At 43.0% G+C, this 22,478-nt stretch overlaps 2 long non-coding RNA genes across 2 annotated transcripts in view; one reads left to right on the forward strand and one right to left on the reverse strand.

The window, feature by feature from the left end:
• Positions 1-14,986, forward strand: part of LOC146799201 (uncharacterized) — a 331,480-nt gene extending 316,494 nt beyond the window's left edge. The window contains exon 3 of the long non-coding RNA XR_014969247.1: positions 14,872-14,986. This is a non-coding gene — a long non-coding RNA (uncharacterized LOC146799201). The remainder of the gene's footprint in view (positions 1-14,871) is intronic.
• LOC146799202 (uncharacterized) overlaps positions 1-22,478 on the reverse strand; it is a 235,969-nt gene that overhangs the window by 88,484 nt on the left and 125,007 nt on the right. The window lies entirely within an intron of this gene.

The raw sequence follows: 22,478 nt of genomic DNA on the forward strand, positions 1-22,478 counted from the left end.
CTGATATATAGTAACACTGATTATGTCGTGGTAATTATAGGATGAACTCGTGTTAAGGCTGCCGTCTGGGCAGGAAGTCCTGGGTCCGTTTGGGACCGCGAGGCTGTGACTGCCGTCTGGGCAGGAAGTCTGTGGCTGCCGTCTGGGCAGGAAGTCCTGGGTCCGTTTGGGACCGCGAGGCTGTGACTTGTCTAAGGCTGCCGTCTGGGCAGGAAGTCCTGGGTCCGTTTGGGACCGCGAGGCTGTGGCTGCCGTCTGGGCAGGAAGTCCTGGGTCCATTTGGGACCGCGAGGCTGTGGCTGCCGTCTGGGCAGGAAGTCCTGGGTCCGTTTGGGACCGCGAGGCTGTGGCTGCCGTCTGGGCAGGAAGTCCTGGGTCCATTTGGGACCGCGAGGCTGTGACTGCCGTCTGGGCAGGAAGTCTGTGGCTGCCGTGTGGGCAGGAAGTCCTGGGTCCGTTTGGGACCGCGAGGCTGTGACTTGTAGGTCTTGGTATATATAGTAGGAATTCCCTGTCCTTAGGTGGTACATATATGTGGTTATTTAGGTGTGAATAGGCCCTAGGGAGGGGGTAACGTTCTGGTTTGGGTTAGAGAGGCTCTGCTGAGCGGGTTCTATCTGATCCGAAAACCCAAGCAGAACATTTGGCGTCACGAACCGTTTACGAAACCTGTGTGCGTTGTGGTTGTCTTGTGTTTGCTTTCGGCACGTGCGTGGTTTTGTTTGCATTTTATTTTTGTATATTTGTGTGTATAGTTTTTATTTTTCTTCCTTCTTTTCTTTCTCTTCTTTTCTTCTTTTTCCTTTTTCATGATGTTTTCTAGAAGGTCTAAATCTACTTTTAAGTTGCCCGTTGATATTCCCGGATGGGATTCAACGCCTTATGAAGCCTTGGCCCGTGAGTGGGCTGATTCTACTGGTTTGAGTGAGAATTGGAATTCTTCTTTGGAGCTGGCAGAGCCGGCTGATGTGATTGCTTGTTTGCAGAAGGCACCCGTATCGAAGGGTGAGGAGATTCCCATTTTGGGGCGCAGAGGTTGGATTCTTTTGTCTGCATACAGGATTCTGCATGAGAGACTGTTGAAGCTACAGATATCTCTTAAAGATGTGGAAGCGCACTTTGTTGAGATTCAGAATTCTCATACTTTGTTGCGGTGTCAAAATAAGTTGCTTGCTGATAAACTTGAGACTTACCAAACTATTGCCGAACGGGCGGCTGTGCGAATTGCTCGTTATAAATACAAGAACAGGCGCGGTCGGGTTTCGACGCGAAAGGTGCGTCTGGTCGTGGCGACAGCCGGGCTGGATTGGAATCCTGATGAATGGGATGGTAATATCTGGAACTCGACTGATTCTTGTTCCTCGGGTGAGGAGTCTGCCAAGCGCGAGTCTTCTCGCTCCCGCCATGATTGTAAGTCTGTTTCTCGCACCTTTGATGGTGCACCCCGTGATTACGCTCGTTCTTCGAGTGGGATCAATGCTTCTTACACTGATTGTCCCTCTACGAGTACTGATCAGGCTCCTTGTGATGCTCGTCCCGCGGTTTCTGCGCATCCAGTTTTCCGTCGGAAGTTGCAGCAGTCTCCCAATGCTCCGCAGGGTATTTCTTTGGACTGTTTAGAAGACTTTACTCAGCAGGAAATTAGTGATATTTTGCAGCGATTTCGGCAGCGAGCTGGTGAGTCCTTGCTCACATGGATGGTGCGCCTTTATGAACTGGGCGCTGCTGGTATTATGTTGGATACTGGCGATTGTTTAAAGTTCTGTTCCTTGAGTTTGGATTCTACTGTGCAGGATCATTTTCGTAACTATAATGGTGTTGGTCAGATTTCTTTACTCCAATTGGCGACTGAGGGTTGTAATCTAAAATATCCTACTGAATCTGACTGGCCTGTGAATGACAAGCCGTGGTATACTTTGCGTGATGCTGCTCAACGTCTCAAAGAGGAGGTGATGAAAACGGCAATTTTTCTGGGTACTGCTGACAGGTTGCTTGATGGTTCATTGACATCTTCTGTGCGGAACCGTATCATTCGATCTTCCCCTGTTGCCTATAAGCAGGTCATGATGACTTTATTGATTAATCAGACTGGTAACGTATTATCTACGGTTTTGGAATCGGTGCGCCAACTCGGTGAGTTGGGTGAGTGGTTTAAACCTGAACGTCAGTCCCGGCCTGACACTCGTACTCCTGGTGAAAATAAACTTACTAGACGTGATATTTTTTCTGGTCTTCTGGCTGATGGTGTGCGGAGGGAGGACATTGATGGTGAGACTACCGCTCGTTTGTGGGAGTTGTTTCGCAAACGTGGCTTGGATCGAAAGGAGGGTGCCCGGCGTGTTCGGACCACTGAGTGTGATCGTGGTGGTTCTGACGGTAGCGGTGATGACGACCGCCGTGGGCGCTCTGTTCGTCGTGATGATCGACGTTCTGCACGTGATGTGTCCCCCCGTCGAGAGAGAGACAGGGAGAGAGAGGGGGAAAGAGAAAGGGGGAGAACTGACTATGTTTACAGCAGACGTAGAGATGATAGGGATCAATCCCCTGAGGTGAGGAGGAGAGAGGATCGTTACAGTTTGGTCGATCGTAACCCGCAGTACAATGCAGAAGATACGAATCCGTTCCGTACTGGGAATGGATATGAACAGGAGGTACCGATACCTAAGAAACGTGAGAGTCTCTATCCTGATTTATCCTGGTACACAGAATGCAGTAAGAATGACTAGGAAATAGGTCAAGCTCCGGTACACAGATGGGCTCACAGAGATAATAGACCCTATGTAGATATTGATATTTATTGGAGACATCGTAATATCCAAAGGGCCCGAGCATTGGTAGATACAGGAGCGGAGGCCACTCTTATTCATGGAAAATCAAAGAAGTTTACAGGTCAGCCTTTTACTATTACCGGATTAGGTGGAAAAGAAACCCCTGCAGTTCAAACTTTGCTTGAAATGAGAATAGGTAGAATTCCCAGAAAAGAGTATTCTGTACTAGTAGTGCCACTTCTAGAATTCATAATTGGGATTGATATTTTGAGAGGAATGACTCTGCATCTAGATGACGGATGTTACCAATTTGGAACAACGCATTATATATCGTCCAGACCTATACGGGTTGGTTGTTTAAGAATGCCCCCCATACAAGTTCCCCATGCGACAAAAGTGGTTTGTCAGAAGCAGTATCGTATTCCAGGTGGTCATGAGGAGATTAGTACCACTATTCAGGAGTTGGTGGATGCAGGAGTCATAACCCCAATTACTTCTGCTTGGAATAATCCTGTTTGGCCGGTGCGTAAGAGTGATAACTCTTGGCGCATGACCGTTGATTATCGAGAATTGAACAAGCACACACCCTCTTTGACTGTTGCAGTACCGGATGTTATTACACTTATTGAGAGAATCCAAAAGCATCCAGGTACATGGTACGCGTCCATTGATATTGCTAATGCTTTCTTTTCAATTCCGATTGCCCCAGAGTGTCAGGAACAATTCAGTTTTACGTGGAACGGGCGTCAGATGACGTTTAGAAGTCTTCCCCAGGGCTATGTGCATAGTCCTACGATATGTCGCCGGCTGGTGGCAGAGCATTTGGCTGAGGTACCGGTTCATCCCCAAATTCAGATATGTCATTATATTGATGATGTTTTGATCCAAGGCGAAACACAAGAGGAAGTTCAGACCCAATTAGACAGAGTCATTGAGTGCCTGCGTGAGAAAGGTTGGGAAATCAACCCAGATAAATTGCAAGGTCCGTCCCAGGCTGTAAAATTTTTGGGTATTAATTGGCATGAAGGGCACCGTGAAGTGATCCCTCAGGTTAAACAGAAGATTCTTGATTTTGCAGTTCCTAGAAATAGGAAAGAAGCCCAGAGCTTCATTGGTCTGTTTGGCTTTTGGCGCCAGCATATTCCTCATTTGAGTCAAATATTGGCCCCCTTGTACCGGGTCACGCGTAAAAAGAATGCATTTGAATGGGATAAACCACAGAAAGATGCGTTTAGTCTGGCAAAAGAGGCAATTCAACATGCTCTGGATTTATGGCCTGTACGTGATGGTGACGTGGATTTGAATGTGTCTGTACAGGGCCTTTATGCAAATTGGAGTTTGTGGCAGAAACAAGGCAGGAGTAAAGTACCGTTAGGTTTTTGGACCAAAAAGTTACCTGATGCTGGTGAACGTTACACACCCTTTGAGAAACAGTTACTTGCTTGTTATTGGGCTCTGGTGGATACCGAGCAATTGACTTTGGAACATGATATAGTTCTGCGTCCGGAAATTCCTATCATGCAGTGGGTTCTGAGTTCGCCGAAAACTCACCGAATTGGACACGCTCAAGAGGCGAGTGTGATTAAATGGAAATGGTACATACAAGACAGGGCACGTGTGGGCCCGAAAGGAGTTGCTTCTTTACATGAGCAGGTGGCGCGAGTGCCATCGACTGAGACTGAGAGTGAATGTTCCGTACCTTTAGCACAGGAGTCTCCTGTCAAGTGGGGTAAGCCTTTTGATGATTTGTCCGCAGCGGAAAGAAACCATGTTTGGTTCACTGATGGTTCAGCGAGGTTTATAGGGATGACACGGCACTGGAAGGCGGTGTCCTATAATCCGATCACACAGAAATTGTTGAGCACAACTGGTGAAGGTAAAAGCAGCCAATTTGCCGAGCTTTACGCTGTTTACCAAGTTTTGAAACAAGAGTTACCTGGTACATGTCATATTTTCACTGATTCTTGGTCTACTGCCAATGGACTGGCTGTTTGGTTGCCAACTTGGCATTCCCATAATTGGAAGTTACATTCCAAAGAATTATGGGGAAAAGAGTTATGGCAAGAAATTTGGGAGATGCTCCCACAGAGTACTGTTACAATCTTCCATGTGGACGCTCACACCCCGATAGATTCTCTTGACAAATTTTTTCATAACATTGCAGATGAGAAGTCTAAAATTGCTGAGGCAGTGGTGGACAGGCAAGATTCTGATATTGCGGGATTGGCGAAATGGGCACACCAGAAGGCAGGACATTTTGGAGAGAAGGCCACTAGCAGGTGGGCTGCTGATCGAGGAATTTATATTCCCTTAGATTTAATCAAAAATGTTATTTTACACTGCCCCGTTTGTCAGCATATCAGACGGCGTAAGGTGCCCCAAATTGTTAAAGGTCATTTACATCGCGGCAAATTGCCCGCTCAAATTTGGCAGATCGATTACATTGGTCCACTTCCCATGAGTAGGAATTGTCAATATGTTTGCACTATTGTTGATACATACAGTGGCCTGCTGGTAGCCCTTCCCTGTAAGCAAGCTACCCAATTGAATACCATTAAAACATTAGAATTAATTATGATGTACTATGGTGTGCCATTCCAAATTCAATCTGATAATGCATCCCATTTTCGTGGAAGATTGGTACAGGAGTTCTGTGCGGAAAACAATATTGAATGGATATTCCATATCCCCTACTACCCACAGGCCTCGGGCCTGGTGGAGAGATTGAATGGCCTGCTAAAGGACCAGCTGCGTAAGTTAACGGATGACAAGTATAAAAATTGGCGAGACTTTTTGCCCCAAGCACTATTGATTTTGAATAATCGTCCTTTTTTAAATGCTGAATCTCCACTCATGCGTTTGTTTCCCCCGAATGCTGAGGCTATGCCTAATGAAATCAGAGAAACTGTGATGTATTGGGAAATTACTCCCGGAGCTTTGGCTCCATGTAGAGCGACCCCAGGGTCGGCAGGTTTAGACTTGCATGCTATGGATGACATTGTTATAAAAAGTAGAGATCGAGTCATCATAGAGACAGGTGTTGGTGTTCAGATACCACCTGGAAATTTCGGATTGATCGCCCCTAGATCGGGGCTGGCTGTAAAAGGCATTCAGGTGCTTGGAGGAATTATCGACAGTGATTATCAGGGAGAGATTAAGGTGCTCCTGCTGAATAGCAGTGAGGTTGACTTACTGATACATCGCACTGACCGAGTGGCTCAATTACTCATAATGCCTGTTTTCAGTGGTGTATTAATGAAAGGCACTGCTCCAACGTTGCTAACTGTACGTGGCCAGAAAGGTTTTGGCTCCACGGATAATCCTGGGGCCAGAGTTTGGGTGCAGTCGCCTAAGAATCCCCCTGAACAAGCAGAGGTCATTGCCACCGGTCAGGATAATACCATTTTGGTTATGAGACCAGGGAAAGATAGCTGGGAAGCGGTCCCGGCTGATAAATGTTATTTACGAGAATGATTAATGCCTGTATTTGGTTCTCTTTCAGATCATTCTTTGGATTGTTGCTGCAGGATGTGTCGGAGCCGGACTGTTTTCGGACTGGTACGACGAGAAAGGAGGGATCCCATCAACCCGGGATGAACTGGGAACCCGAGTGTTGCGTTCCTTCGCTGCATGGGATTCATCATCGAACTTTTGGACCGCACTTGCTAAGAGGGTGACTGACGCCCCTCACTTCTGTTTGACACCGATGAGATCTGTACATGATATTCTGGCGACCTGCCTGGTTGCTGTCCCCGCCTCATTGGAAACTTTAACTCATATTTTTAATGTCTCGAAGGCCCGTCCCAATATTCTCCTGGGTGATTTTGCTACCCATGTATATTGCCCCCTATGTATTGAATTGCCGAACGAGCAAACCCCCATCCAGTCCCAAATACTTACTTATAATATCACACAAGGTGATTTGTGCTTCTTTCTTACGTGTAATCCTAGTGCGATCTCTGAATGTCTGCGCCTAAAACTAAAAGGCGCCACTTCGTTTACAGCTCACGAACGGACTTTGTGCTTTCAGAGGACACCGGCCACATGTGTTTCAGTTCAGAACAATATGACTTGTAATAGTTTGGTAGTTACCCCCAGTCACTATCGCACGATGTTACTACCTGCCGGATGGCTTTTCTCATGTGGTAATACTTCCTGGCCATTTGTCCCTGCAAACATTTCCGGAGGCCCTTGTGCCATTACGAGACTCAGTTTGTTGATGTTCGCATCGCATCCGAATGCCAACTCTCGTGTGCTTCGAGATACTGTAATGTTACAGGAGGATTGTGACCCATCTTTGCATTTATATTCCAAGTCTGAATACCTTAGCTTAGCTGTTTCAATTATTGGTGTTCCTGCTTTGGCGGTTTATAATGCCAAATCTATTGGGAAAATGGCCTGCTGGATGGTGAAATCTATTAATCATACTTCTACAATTTTGTCTGACATGCTATTAGACGCCCAGGGTGAACGTAGGGCCATTTTGCAAAATAGAGCAGCCATTGATTATCTTTTGCTTAAACATGGACATGATTGCTCGGACTTCGAAGGTCTCTGTTGTTTTAACTTGTCTGACCATACACAATCCATTCGTGCTCACATCGACAAGTTGCGTGACTTAACAGAAGAAGTTAGAAAACACATTGACCAGGGCTGGTTTGACTGGCTCTTTAATTGGTTACCTGATATACACGTGCTACGCCAAATATTAGGTGGTATTTTGATTGCTGTTGCTGTTTTGATTTCTATCTGTTGCTTTATTCAGTGTATTCCTTCATTATTTCAATTCTGCATACTTGGTACTAGACATAGATCAGTTAGCTTTGTTTCATATTATTCTTCCACAGATGTTAGCTCCATTTAATGAATGTATAATAGACTGAAGTCAAGGGTGAAATGTACTGCTCGATTTTTCCGGTCCTATTGTGTTGAAGGGTGATTTAGGTGACTTCAGTCTCTTCCCATTCAAGTCTAAGGGTTAGAGTAGTGTATAGAGCCTATTTATTAGGCACTTCGACATGATCCTGTGTTCTTCCCCATAGATCAGGGTTTGCATATACATCCTAGGGGATAGATTCGTTAGCATTAGGGGTAATCTGTTCTGTAGTGAGGGTATTTCATGGAGCCGTGCTGAATTCAGGCCTGGTAGGCCTTAAACGGGAGAGACTCCATCTTTCCTCCTGCTCTGGCAGCTTGGGATGTTTCTAGGTCATAGGCAGTGTTTTAGTTAGGAGGTGTTATTCGCTTGGAGAGAACCGGTTCAGGCCGGCCCTTATCGAAGGATTGTATTTTTCTTCATGCCGAAGACACTACATCAGGCCGGCCGGCTGGGAACGTGTCCTTGGCACGGGGAGGTACAAGAATTTGGTGGGCGGCAGGTTACGGGCTGGAATTTTCCATGAGGAAATGCACATCTATATTAGTGAAAGTTTGAGGCAGATACTAGCACTTGCTTCTAGTCCATGGGCGGCACCTGGCCGTTAGTAGTAAAGCTGCTTAAAGCTGCTACTTATTCCAGGGAAGACAGATGACAAACTTGGAGGTGGAGAAAAACCGAGAAATAGATATTCCAAAGAGAAGAGAGTAGCCGATGAGGAAGAGGTCCCAGTGACTCGGAGAGGGAGACGGGAGTAAACCCGTGATTGCGGAGGTGTGACTTCCAGGCGAAGCCGAGGCGCAGACGAGAAGGGAACCTAGATGACCATTGAGTGCAGGCTACATACGACCAAGGTGATGTCAACCCCTTACTATTAGAGTGTACAACTCAATCTTTCACTTTTCTTTGCAGGATATGTGATATGTATTATGTTCCGTGAGTGTGTATGTAATAACTAAATAAAGTAGTAAAGCAATATGTGCTACGTGTTCTTGTGTAAGAGGGTAACCTATTCTTCTAGTCAGCTGTGACTTGACATGGACAGATGTTAATCCTGATCAGGTAGGTGGTAACTGAATAAGGGAGAAAGGAGCCCTTCGAACTGGGGAACAAGTTGTGCTCAACTAGCTGTCTTTGTGTGGTCTGATATATAGTAACACTGATTATGTCGTGGTAATTATAGGATGAACTCGTGTTAAGGCTGCCGTCTGGGCAGGAAGTCCTGGGTCCGTTTGGGACCGCGAGGCTGTGACTGCCGTCTGGGCAGGAAGTCTGTGGCTGCCGTCTGGGCAGGAAGTCCTGGGTCCGTTTGGGACCGCGAGGCTGTGACTTGTCTAAGGCTGCCGTCTGGGCAGGAAGTCCTGGGTCCGTTTGGGACCGCGAGGCTGTGGCTGCCGTCTGGGCAGGAAGTCCTGGGTCCATTTGGGACCGCGAGGCTGTGGCTGCCGTCTGGGCAGGAAGTCCTGGGTCCGTTTGGGACCGCGAGGCTGTGGCTGCCGTCTGGGCAGGAAGTCCTGGGTCCATTTGGGACCGCGAGGCTGTGACTGCCGTCTGGGCAGGAAGTCTGTGGCTGCCGTCTGGGCAGGAAGTCCTGGGTCCGTTTGGGACCGCGAGGCTGTGACTTGTAGGTCTTGGTATATATAGTAGGAATTCCCTGTCCTTAGGTGGTACATATATGTGGTTATTTAGGTGTGAATAGGCCCTAGGGAGGGGGTAACGTTCTGGTTTGGGTTAGAGAGGCTCTGCTGAGCGGGTTCTATCTGATCCGAAAACCCAAGCAGAACAACCTCCCCAATAGAGCTTGCCTTATCCTGAAGTACTTTTTCAACAATTCCGACTTTCTTAAATTGCACCTTTCCCCCCTCCTTCCGTAACAGAAAATCTCAAATTTGAAGGTACTTAAAAAAATCCCGCCAATCTAGAGTAAAATCTTTTTTCAGTTCTTCAAAAGATCGTAACCCTATGGGGGGGAAAAGGCAACCAATCTGGACAATTTCAGCACTCTTACTTTTCCTCATACAAGATTCTCTGAAAATCTCTGGGAGATTATGATTGTCGGCTAAGGGAGTAGAAAAAGATATTCTGCTGATCCCGAACACTCTCCTTATAGCACTCCATGCTTTAATAACACAAAAAAGGGTTTTAAACCAGTCTTTTTTTTTTATAGTAGCTGTCGTGCAGTTGGCGCCACAGACAGCCACTAGTCTCACTTTCACTTCCCAGCACGAGTTCAAAGATAGATTGAATTATATCTGTCTGTATATCATCCCTTTTGATCTGTAATAGCCCTCTGCTATACAGTAATATAGAGGCCCAATAATATAATTTTAGTGTCGGGAGTGCCAGCCCTTCCCTGTCACTGGATAAGTTAAGAGATTTGTAAGCACGTCTTGGTTGCGAATAAGCCCAGATAAATCAAGAGAATATCCGCTCTATTGTTTTGAACCACTGTGACGTGAATTCAAGACATACTACCCGAAACAAATATAAAATCTTTGGGAAAAACAACATCTTAATAACATTAGAAATTCCTATGATAGATAAATGCAAATTATTAAGATGTTGGAGATCTTTTTGTATAGAATCCATAAGGGGTTCAATATTAAGCTTAACCACATTATCCAACTTAGACGAAATACAAATACCTAAATATCTGACTTTTTCCACTAAGTATATGTCAGTCATTTTTGCTTTGTTGTTAAGGACAATCTGAGTCTGTTTAGGTCAGCCGTTACCAAAGCTATATCATCCGCATAAGCTAAGGTCTTCGTGGGATAGTTCTGTCACCATATTGCTGTTATTTCAGCATTTTCTTCTAATCTATGGATAAATGGATCAATGTAGATCGCAAATAAGAGTGGGCAGCAGGGACAACCCTGCCTCGTACCTCGGGATATTGGCCATTGACCATCACCGCCGCTGTTGGTTCAACATATAGTCTTTGAACTGCTTCGATTAAACCATCCCCAATTCCTACCCTAGACATGGTAGCCCATAAATATTGCCAGGAGACCCTATCAAAGGCTTTTTCAGCATCCAGTAAAACCAGAGCCATAGGGTCTCCTGCAACATTGGTAATAGCAAACAGCATGATGACTCCTTGAATATGGTTTATGGTGGACCACCCCAGAACAAATCCATGTTGACGTTTGGAAATCACTATCCACGGTCTTGACTCTGGTAGCCTCCTCGCTACAACAGATTTTGGCGCTCCATGGAGCACAGTAGCGAAAGGCTACCTTTCTGGGGCCCCTAGAAAAGTTGCCCATAGCGGCATGATGGATGGAAGTGACCAAAGACACCTGTAACTTAATGAGAAATGAATGCCCCAGGCCCTCTACTGAGGGTAAGGTCTGTAACACTCCCAATCTAGACCCAGAACTAATCAAGTTCCTTTTTAAATGTGGGAAAGAGCCCAGAAAAGGCATTGAGAAGTGCCAAGATAAACTCTTGGATGTATTCAGCCCGATCACTAGCATCCTGGAGATGGCCGAAGAAGCGAGGGCAAACAACACCACTATGAACATTGACCTCCTGAGAGGTTGGTCTCAACGTGCAATATGCCATTTAGGCAATGCTAACTCAGAATTAATTACGGAGAGACATAAAGCCCTCCCCTTAAGGATGAATCCTAAACTTGCTGACCTATCCTCCAAAGATGATATGGGGAATGCAAAGGGTCTTCTTTTCGGTAATGACTTTGTTGAATCTCTAGGCAAGTATGTCTTGACATTTACAGCCTTTAGTAAGGCACAATTTAATATGAGACGGGTGTTTAGCTCACCCACACTTTTTGGTCAGGCTGGCAGAAGAGGACCAACCACCAGCTGTGCAAATTACAGGTCCAATTTCTATTGGAAAGATCAGAGGGGTCCCTCTGCTTACTCAAGAGGCTTTCGCCCAAGCTCAAACTTCTTCCCTCAAAGGGGAAGAGGTACAAGATTTCATGGGGAAAGATCGAGACCTCCTAACCAAGCATGGCAAGGTAAGCAAAACTATTTTTCACATACCCCTAAAGGTGGGGGGAGACCAAGGTTTTTTACTCACAGTTGGCAAGACATAACATAAGAACCTTTGGGTCCTGGAAACCGTAGCAGGTTTCAAAATAGATTTCTGGGATACCCCAATCCAAATAAATACACCCAGAGAAATGTGTGTGAATGCAGATCAAACAAAGTTGATAGACTTAGAAGTTTCTCAAATGTTAGATAAAGGAGCATTGGAGAAGGTTACCCCAATAAATTCATCAGAGAAAGGTTTCATAACCACGATATTTTTAGTAGAAAAGAAAGACAAGGGCTGGCGCCCAGTTATAAATCTCAAAGAACTAAACAGTTTCTTGGTTTATAGACACTTCAAGATGGAAGGGATGCATCTTTTAACCCCTTCGATGCGCATGACGGAGCGGTTCCGTCATGCGCATCGGTTGCGCTGTGCGGATGACGGAACCGCTCTATCATGGCCCCGCCCGCGCACGAACCCTTCAGCACAGCGCGGTAATCCGTGCCGCGCTGAAGGGGTTAAGAGACATTCTACAAACTCAAGATTGGCTGGTAAAGTTGGATCTCAAGGCTGCCTGCTTTACCTTATCTATGGACAGGGATTGCCGAAAGTACCTCTGCTTCCTGTGGAAGGGAACTCTTTATCAATTCCTGCGTCTCCCTTTTGGCCCCTCGTCAGCTCCTTGGTGTTTCACCAAAGTTCTTCGTTCAGTGGTAAGTTTTTTGAGGGAAAGAGGAGTTCGACTCATTATCTACCTAGACGACATTCTCATAATGTCGCAGAGCAAATCAGAAGTCCTAACTCACTTATCCAGGACCATAAATCTCTTGGAAAATTTGGGCTTCATTGTAAACACAGAGAAGTCTGTCATGTCCTACTCTCAGGAACTAGAATTCCTTAGTTTCCAGGAAAATTCTATCCACTCACAGTTAGTTTTACCACACCAAAAAGTTTTGAAGATAAAAAAGGAACTGAAGTCAGTCTTATCCAAAGAGTCCATCCTTCTGAGGCACCTAGAACGAGTTCTGGGTCTCTTCTCTTCGTCAATTCATGCAATCTCTCCTGGTCCCCTCCACTACAGAGGCCTCCAGAAATTGAAGGTGTGGGGCTTAGGAAAAGGTCTCTGGTATGGGGACATACTTCCCCTTTCAAATGACGCACGAGAAGATCTTCTATGGTGGCAGATGAACCTAGAAGCTTGGAATGGCAAGGACATCTTCGGCAACCTACCAGACTTCTGCCTAGAATCAGATGCTTGCAATCGCGGTTGGGGAGCACGATTAGGAGAAATGGAAACTGGGGGAAAATAGTCTCTAGAGGAACAATCCCTTCACATAAAGTGTTTGGAGATGCTAGCGCGCTGAATGTCCTAATGAGCTTCAGGGAGCAGTTAGAGAATTCCACCACCCTTATTCGCCTAGACAGGTTCTCAGCTGTCTCCTATATAAAACAGGCTTGGGGGAGCGAAATCCAAAACTTTATCAGATATAGCAGTTCAAATCTGGTATTTCTGCTGGCAATACAAAATTACTCTCATGGCAGAATTTATCCCAGGGGTATCACATGTAAGAGCAGACTGGAACTAAAGATATCTCAAAGACTTCAGCGACTGGATGCTACATCCAGAGGTCTTTTCATTGATAGAAAATCTTTGGGGCCCTATTAGGTTGGACCTCTTTACCAGCAGACTAACTTGCCAGGTCCAGTCTTACTTCAACTGTAGACCAGATCTTTATGCCCTGGCAGTGGACGCCTTCCTACAAGATTGGGGGAAGATGGAGGCTTTTGCCTTTCCCCCCTTCTCCATGATACAGAGAGTGCTATGGAAAGTGAGACAGGAATTCAACAATACCATCCTAATAACTCCATTTTGGAAGTCCCAGGTCTGGTTTCCCGGGGTAATGGAACTCTCAATAGACATCCCACACTTTATCCCAGATTCCTTGGGTCTACTTCTGGGCCCAGACGGAGAAGAACATCCTCTTATTCTAGAAGGGAAGATGAACCTTCTTGCTTGGAGGATCTCGGGGGTTCAGTCAGATATCCTGGCCTTTTAGGAGAGGCTAAAAGCTTACTGGATGAGTCTTGGGCACCAGGCACCAGGAAGAGGTACCTGGGCATCTGGAAAAAGTGGTGTAGTTGGTGCATGGAGAGGAATTTGGATCCAGTGGAAGCCCCTGTTCAACTGATAGCTAACTACATAGCACATCTCTTTTATTCTGGTCTTTCCTACAGAACTATAAACTGTTATAGATCTGCAATTTTGTCAGGTCGCGCTTTGAAAAAATATCTAGCGATTGGTAGTAATGTCTTATTTAAAAGAGTCATGAAAGCGGTTAGATTAAAAAGACCTCCTAAATCTCATTATAACTCTCTTTGAGATGTCAATTTGATTTTCAAACTTTTCTGTAATTGGCAAGACAACACTCTACTTCTTCTCAAGCAAATCTCCATGAAACGTGCACTTTACTTTGTTTAATCTCCTTTAGAAGGGTTTCTGACATTAATGCTCTTGAAATTTCCAACAGGTTTTGTTCTTCTGAAGGTGTTCATTTTGACATTTGGAGGAGAACTAAGACTATGTCAGAGTCCATATTTTATCCCTTTTTCCATGATTGTGAAAAACTGTGTGTGGTTAATTGCATGAAAGGTGATGACTTAAAAATTCAGTCATAGAGCGGATGGCATTAATCAATTACTGCTGTCTTAAGTTAGACACCATGAACCCGTTTCAACTACTACTTCAGCAAGATGGATTCACTCAATTATAAATGAAGCAGGCATAGATCTCACTATATTTAGTGCTCACTCTTCAAGAGGAGCTATGGCCAGTAAGGTTTTCTGGGCAGGGGGTTCTCTCCCAGAAACTCTTAAAGCGGCTGACTGGCACTTTCGCTAAGTTTTATTTAAGACCAGTAGAGCATGTTAGTAATGCAGCCTTGAGTAGATTTAAACATGCATAATGGTAGCCTCCGGTCTTGTAATGAAATGACGATTCTCCAATTACTATACAGAGAGAATCTTGATTTCTTTAAAGACAACAGAGGCTAACATAATCCCATCCTCTTCTCCTGAGGATTTTGGGTTTCATTGAAATTAACTCTGTTGTTATGTCTATAATTATTAGTGATTTACCTCTTTGCGCTTATTGCAATGTTTTGTTCTACACATGTTCTGTTACTTGTTTCCAGTACTTCTTTACTGTAAGGATTTCTTTCTTTTTAGATCATAATGCATAGAGGCTTCTCTTACCAAGGAAAATGCTTTCTACAACTTGGATTCTGCAGCTAAAAGAGGAAGATGATGCAGTGCACAGGATACTTATACTGCTTGTCTGAACATTCTTTACTTTGTGATGTATTCAGTGTTCTTTAAAGGGCTGCATGTTTGGGCAGCAAATAAAAGTATATGCATAATGTTAGCCTCCGATGTCTTTAATAAAATCAAGGTTCTCTCTGCATAGTAATTGGAGAATCGTCATTCTCTTGTTTACTCTGCATACACAACTCACAAGCACAACTTTCTGTACATAAGCCTACATGACTGCATAAGCACCGCACATGGTATTCAGCTCAGAGTCTGTGTTCAGATTTATGTTGAGAATACTTTATGATGCACGGACTGTTCTGAATAGTCTCTTGTTTTCATTTCATGTTTACAGAATACATTGATGAGACCCCTGATGAAGGGCCATTACTGACCCGAAATGCATTGGGTTGAACAAATATTTATGTTACAAATATAATTGCTACCAAGAAATCGAACAATGACATTAATGAACTAAATAAATCACAAGAAGATGATTTAACATTGGATTAAGCGTCACTATTTTGATTAGAAGCCGTATGTTAAAGTGTTAGAATTGGATTATGAAAACAGCACTGTTTTCTTAATAAGTGCTCCTGTCAGCTAGGCAGGGATTTCTCCCTCCTAACACACTTGTTCGCATTGATCATCCAGTGCCTTTGGACACGGCGCAACGATAGGCATGCACACAGATTAAACAGATAATTATAGCTTAACCTCTCGCACATTGAGTGCACTTGGGCACCATTATTGAATTTACCTTATCGAATGACATTGTGATACTGGGTGTGACCCCTAAAGGTGTAGACTGTCGCCCAGTTGCCCTACAACAGTATGCTGGAGCACATTTCTTGAAAATTAACTCCACAAAAAGCAAGGTGTTGTGCTTTCGAGGGATTAAGAGTGCACAAATACTCTGATTACTCATGGCATCTTGGTACACAAAATATACCTTTTTAAGTAAAATTATGTGCAATATACTAAATGACTCAGAACACATACGCAATAGTGTTTGTAAAGCCCAATCACAGGCCAGGGGGCTCGGTTCTTTCTTTAAAACTGCGGGCAGAGACATTTTTCTCATTTCAGTTGGTGTATGAGGACAAAATCCCGCCTACCATTTTAATATGCCATTGCACTAATTCATATGTCAAAGTGGAGTTTTTCAGATAAGTCTGATGGGCAAATACTAAGTAGATTGCTATTACTCAATACTTTAGCCCCCACAGCTGCAATAACATTTGAACCTGGTCTAAACAGTTTGTTGGTACTGGGTTTGGTGGATGTAGTGTAATGGGGTCATTGCATCATGAACAGTAATTGCAACTCCTTAAAACATCTTATGTTTAAAGAAAGTTTTGGATTGAAAAGAGACAAAGCTTTATTTTTGGCGGAATTTTGAGTCTGCTTTAGAGCAATTTAATCTCAATATAAGTGTGATCTCATCTATATTGATGGCTCTGCTTAAGATTTTCTTAAGCAAGCTTCTTGCAAGTTAAGTTTCCGTTGGGATCTGGATTCTTATAAGAATAAAGGAAATTTTGGTTCAGTAATGAATTCCTTTGCTTTGAAATAATCATAGCATTATGTGTCATGGAATATGTCCCACAAGATTAGACATCTCTGGCCACTAATCCGCCTAAATATTGTTCTATTATTTAATTTTTTAAATATTTGTATTACATTTTCCCCAATTGATTCCACAAGGGAGGATACATACTGGAAACAAGAATAAGTATCATCAATTCATTAGTATAATAAGATTGGCATAAACACACAATAATCAAAGAATATTGCTGCATACAATTATTGTTACACTGCCAGAGAGTGAGATACAAAATAATACCCCAGGCTGAGACCAGTAAAGCAGAGAAAGGCACAGAATGAATTTCAACCAGCCACGGTTAAAGCCGCTGAGCAACAAATCAGTACAGGTGATAGAAGAAAGGAGTACCATCATGCAGTGAGCTTCATACCGGTCCCAAACTACGGGAGATAAATGCCAGTTGTACAAATCTTACCCAGGTTACCAGGACATGTCAGGAGATGGGTTGGGACAAATTAAGAAATTTAGAAAGCACTTCATCCTGCTGCCAGAGAAGACCAGATCTGCCACCAATGAGAAATATAAAAATGGCCACACCCCGGCGGGACGATAATCGAGCCCCAGCCCAATTTCTCAGTGGGGCCCAGACCAGTTCGCCTCTCTTTCTGGCTTTCTTGCCTTTATGGATATATAAACACATTTTGAGACTAGATTGACAGTAGTCACATTAGTCACTAGTGAAATGTGACTAGTGCAGTGGGTTTCGCCATGCTGACATGATAGAGATATGGACCATGGCCATCTCTACAAGGACAAACTACTGGCCCGCCCTAGCGACCATGTCAGTATGTGTGCCCAATAATATTAGCTTGGGGGTAATTGTGATGTGCAGCCTCAGGTCCATTATCCTCAACTTAGTAATTTCCAATTTCAAGGGACCAAGAGCCTGACAAGAAACAAACATATGCACCAGATCTGCCCCTTGACTATGACATTGGGTGCAGCTGGTGCCGATATTGCCCCCATCTGGCAATCTTGGCCGGAGTATAGTAAAGGTCAAAGAGGGTTTTAAAATGCTGTGCCTTCAATTCTGCAGAAGCCAGAAAGGTACGGCCAAGTTCTAAAGACTCATAGAAACCAAAATCCGTATTGCCAACCCAAATCTTACATTTGGTAACATGCTTTTCCGAATCCTCTGACATATCTACACTCAAATGTTCATAATTATGGTTGATAGTGCAACTGAAATCACTCCCAATAATTTCAATGAGAGCCGACTCAGCTAGTTCATCCGACACCCTTTCCCTTTTGAGAAGATAATGATGGATCTGAAGATATTTGAAAAACCCTTTCTTGTCCAACACATAATCCTGTTGCAATTGTTCAAATGAGGTGAATATATCACCTATATAAAAGTCACATAAGCTCCTAAGCCCAGTGGCTGTCCACCGGAAACACCAGAGGTCTTGAAATAATGGAGCAAGTCAGCAAGTTCACCAAATTGGGGTGTAATAATTGACTTTACCTAACTAGTTTTCTTCCTAAGCTTAAACCAAATTTTGAAAGTCGCGAAGAGGGTCTTAAATTAAACTTTCTTGCAAAAGCTAGGTTCAGTAGGCATCCACCCTAAGAAATAATTCATATTTTGGAGGAAAATTACATCCTGAGCTGCTCATCGCTTCAATCCCACCAATAAGAAATGTCCTGTATTCTATGGCAGCGGACCACTGGTAAAGTTTAATTTTAGGAACAGCCCACCCACAATATATACAATTATTTAATATATACAGAAAAAAACCTATGTTAAAATGATGTTGAAGATATGTTTATAAAACAATCTATGAAATGTTAAAACATGTTAAACACTGGTAAAGACGTGGAAAATGTACATCATACAATACTATTTATATATGATTTACATTTATTATGTAATAATAAAAATACATTAAACATGCTTTATCTATATATAAATGTTTATTTTTAAATTGAAATATATATATGTTTAAAAATGTAAAAATATACATTAAATAGACTTTGATAGCATAAATAAAATTAAAAAAATGTGTGACGTCTTCATTCTATAAAAATATTTAATTGATAATACTCTTTATTAAAAACATACAGCTAATTATTTTTTCTTACAGTGCTAAATAGCAACAATACTAATTAAATAGCACAAGTTATTTCTACTACATACAAATACAATTTAAACAAGAATTTCCCACTAAAATAACATACATTTCCTCCACAATATAAATTATATGAAGTTTCTTTTCATTTCAAGAGTAGTTCCATTTACTTTCCTCCATGTGTACTTAAATCTGTAAAGACAAAGGCCACTGGCTTTTTTTGTTCTCTTTTCCTGCTGTGACATAACTACTTCTAAACCTTATGAACAGCTTTTATTGGCAATGGCAGTTTAATTGGATACAGCAAAGTGAGAAAAATGAAATAATCATCCTCCTCCCTGTAAAGTCTTTTTCATTTTTGTCAACCAATTTACACTCAAATCCATTCGTGCAAGCTTTCTTAAAAATACTTTTGGGGAAATACTTTTGACGGAGGCGTGTACCTGTAGCAGAAGTGATCATGTAATAGGAAAAATTAACACTGACTACAAATAGAAAACATTAGAAGGCTGGAGCCATTTAAAATTATTATGGGAGTAATTATAAGGACATTTTTAATGAGGAATTAGGCCAAAACATAAAATGAAGGACTGGTGCTGGCTAAGAAAGATTACTGTATTATTACACCGTAATGGGATTATTCACTTCAATTTTATGTTATTTATTTGTTGCCGCTAATCTGAATATGAGGTTCAGATCTTTTGTCAGACGAAGCCGCCCCATTTTTACCATGAACAGAATCTTCTAAATAATGGCATGGTAGAAACTGCCACCCTCAATTATTAGTTGGTGCCACGCCAGGTGAGAAAATGTTTACTGTCAAACACTTGGAGTTACAACCATTCATTCTACATCTGAGTCTTCTATTCTTCTCAGATGGGTTCTTGTTGTCGCACAGCTCGCCAAACTCAAAAGACTGTTCTAGTTGTCTTCCCGTGCAGAGGTCAGCCTAAGATGGCAGAAAACCACATACAACATGTGCAACACTGTAATCTGCATGTTGATATCACACTAGACATAGTAGTGCATTGACGGGAAGACCCACACATTATAGATAATTGCTTGGGAACTGATGAACTTTCGCTATGGTTAATTGTTTATGGTTTATCTCTTACTGTTTTGATGGCTTGCGTACCTCTGCGCAATGATGTAACCCATGCAGGGGCCATATATATTGTTCATACAGCCCATAACTGACTGTTGTGATGTAATACCTTGATTAATCCTAGCTGTGATATGCAGCACCCGAATTTTATGTCAGGAGGTCCACAGACGATCACTGGTTAATTACCAAAAAGCTGTCAATAAAAACATTTGGGGAAAAAAAAGAAATCTTCATGCTGATGCCATGGCCATAATATTGGAATGGGCAACAGAGCAGCTAGCGGAGGAGACAGCCTCTTAAACCACACTTTCCTCCTTTCGACACCACAGCCCCACACTGTACCCTTTTCCAAGGGTGGCATTTTAAGGAGATGGTAAGATTTGGCACGCCAAGGATTGTCCGCCCTACTGTCCACCAAGGACTTGTGAGAAACTGACTTTTGATCAAACTAATTACCAACTGCATGCAACACCTTTCTGGTAAGAAGGCTTGGACCATTTGTAATGTTTACCTAATTAATTTCAATAATTATTCTAAGGATAGATGGTGCAATTGGGATGTATGACGTTACAGCGCATACTTTTACAACGCATGCACTTACAACGCAATTTTTACAACGCAACATCCACTACAACGCATTCCATTACATTGCATGACACTACAACGCATTTTTAAAAACTACCTTTACAACGCATTCCATTACATCGCATACTACCTTTACAACGCATACCATTACAACACATAATATTACATTGCATTTAAGGTAAGTATTGGATAGTATAGGGGTAAAAATTACTATTCTTACTCCAGGGGGTGCAACAGTAGGGTAAGTGTTGGATCGTATAGGGGTAAAAATTACTATTCTTACTCCAGGGGGTGCAACAGTAGGGTAAGTGTTGGATAGTATAGGGGTAAAAATTACTATTCTAACTCCAGGGGGTGCAACAGTAGGGTAAGTGTTGGATAGTATAGGGGTAAAAATTACTATTCTAACTCCAGGGGGTGCAACAGTAGGGTAAGTGTTGGATAGTATAGGGGTAAACATTACTATTCTAACTCCAGGGGGTGCAACAGTAGGGTAAGTGTTGGATAGTATAGGGGTAAAAATTACTATTCTAACTCCAGGGGGTGCAACAGTAGGGTAAGTGTTGGATAGTGTAGTGTAATATTATGCGTTGTAATGGTATGCGTTGTAAAGGTAGTATGCGATGTAATGGAATGCGTTGTAAAGGTAGTTTTTAAAAATGCGTTGTAGTGTCATGCGATGTAATGGAATGCGTTGTAGTGGATGTTGCGTTGTAAAAATTGCGTTGTAAGTGTAGTGCGTTGTAAAAGTTGCGTTGTAAAGGTTGTTCCCCGTGCAATTGCTGCTCTAGATTCAAAGACTAAAAAGTTTAACAAGCAGCAACACTCCTAATCAGCACGACACAGAGTGTGAGTGTTCACCAATTTAGGACGAATGACCGTGGGGCTATCTGTAGCAATTTAGTTTTGAAACCTTGGTTCAAATTTTTGGGAGATCCACTCTGGGCACCAGCATAGTTCAATGGTGCATCATGCAACAGTCCAGTGCCTCCTCTGTAGCATTTGAACCACTGGTGCCCCATCTTCAGCATTATTTCTTGTACTATTCGGGCTGCTGCTGCTTCTGAGGGTGCTTCAACCTGGGATGAATGTGTTTTATGTTGGCAATGCTCCACCCACACCTGTTCAGTGCAGCTTTGATGATGTGGCTATCTATTCTGTAAATGGTCAGAAGCTACTCATTCTCTTTAACAAGGATACCCTGTAATGTACCCACCTTGATCAGCAGATATTCTCTGATGATCTCCACCGAATATTTAGAGTTCTTATTCTTTGCATCCACTACCACTCATTGCCATATGCTCATAAGCCCCATCTTAGATTTCAAGATTCTGAACCCTATTCTGCTTCTCTTCCATACCAGTTTTTTAATTAGATGACACTGTTTTTGTCCCCATTTTTTCTGGCCATTACACTCACTCTCAGTACACAAGTAAAAACAAGACATCAGTACAAGTGAATACTTTTTTCTCCCAAACAGATAAATATATTTGTAGCAGCACTCAAACATATTTCCCCAACCAACCATTATCGTCTTCACTAGAAACTCCCTTTCCCAAGGGCTTTGCTAACATGTCAGGACTGCTGATCTGACAGCTGCCTATGGTTTTGTTTTACTGCTTTAATTATCTGTATGACACTGTGTCGACAGAATTCCAAATATGCTAGACCTGACATCCTTAGTATGGTATTTCTACAAGTCATTTTGCCTTCACTCAGATTTTTGATAAACTAGTTTTTGATGGCATTAGGACTCTGCGCTTTCCTCTTGCTAACCAGTGCTTGTGCGCTCTCCCTTAAGCATCGTGAAATTGGCACACAGCCAACTGGCACATTTAATTCACTTTTAAATGCAACTGCATATACCCAGGGCCTGTAAATTAAATGCTACAAGATGGCTGTAGCACACATTATGCCACCTGTCGCATCCACCCCAGCTCTGGAACACACCAATGATCATTTCACACACGGAGTTCTGCAACACACATCTTTATTCTTCGCCATGCAACGATTAGCTGAACGCAATACGTCATAGACTTTCTTGCCCACACCCAGACACACCCAAATACCTTCCAACTGATTACGTAACTTTGTAGGGAGTTCGTCAAGGACCACAAGAGTCCTGCTGCACATATTCACACAACACTACACCACTCACTAA

This window comes from Triturus cristatus, chromosome 9 (genome assembly GCF_964204655.1).
Source record: "Triturus cristatus chromosome 9, aTriCri1.1, whole genome shotgun sequence".
Lineage (NCBI taxonomy): Eukaryota > Metazoa > Chordata > Amphibia > Caudata > Salamandridae > Triturus > Triturus cristatus.